Genomic DNA, 891 nt, shown 5'->3' with positions numbered 1-891 from the left:
TGTGTGTGTGTCCAAAATTCTGAAAGGAGAATGAATGAGAAAGAATTGTGGTGTGCCCATCCCCCCAGAGTGTGATTTCTCACTTTCCATTTCTATGTCTCTCTTTGTCTCTCCCCAGTGAGCATATGCACTCTGTGACAAAAACATAAAACCTAAATAAGTAAATAAATAAAGTCAACCTGATTCATCCATACGTATAAAGCTTTTCACTGAATACCATTCTCACATCATAGAAACAGCCAAACATCTTCTGCAAAAGCATAAGAAAATAGCATTGCTTTCTTATGTATTTAGTTCAAGTTTTGTTCTTGACTCTTTTGGTCTGATCCTGAGCACATGGTACATTTATGACCATGTAGATATTCTCATTACATGTCTACTGTTCCGAAAGAGTTTAGAGTGGAATTGTCCACTTCTTCTGGCGTAGTTTTTTGTCTTATTTTAATTGTACCCAGGAATTTTTTTATGAAACCATGTCATGTTGTCAGAAATGGCCTCCATATTGAACTTTCCCTTGTCAAAATAATTTTATCATTCATAAATATTTCAGTGAAAACCAAAGACTGCTTATAAATGATTGATTTTCTAGAGTTCACTGACCTTTCCTGTGAAGGCTTTTATTAAAATTAGAGTATCCCATCCTAAATCTGATCATTAATTGTTAATAATATGCTGACTGAAACCTAGGTTTCTCTAAAACATGGGAAGTTAAATCAGTAGTGATAATGAAGTACATTGAAATGAAGAAGGACCAGCACAGTTCAAGTAAGCTCCTAAAGCTAAGCACTACGCTGAAGCAGATTTTGGTTTCCAAATTAAACCAGATTAACTGGGTACCTAGAAGCATTCACTATTACCTGAAGGGATCCAGAAGCAATAGGTGAAGAGCCC

This window comes from Tupaia chinensis, unplaced genomic scaffold, assembly GCF_000334495.1.
Source record: "Tupaia chinensis unplaced genomic scaffold, TupChi_1.0 Scaffold144848_1, whole genome shotgun sequence".
NCBI lineage: Eukaryota > Metazoa > Chordata > Mammalia > Scandentia > Tupaiidae > Tupaia > Tupaia belangeri.
Note: the sequence above shows the minus strand (reverse complement) of the source record.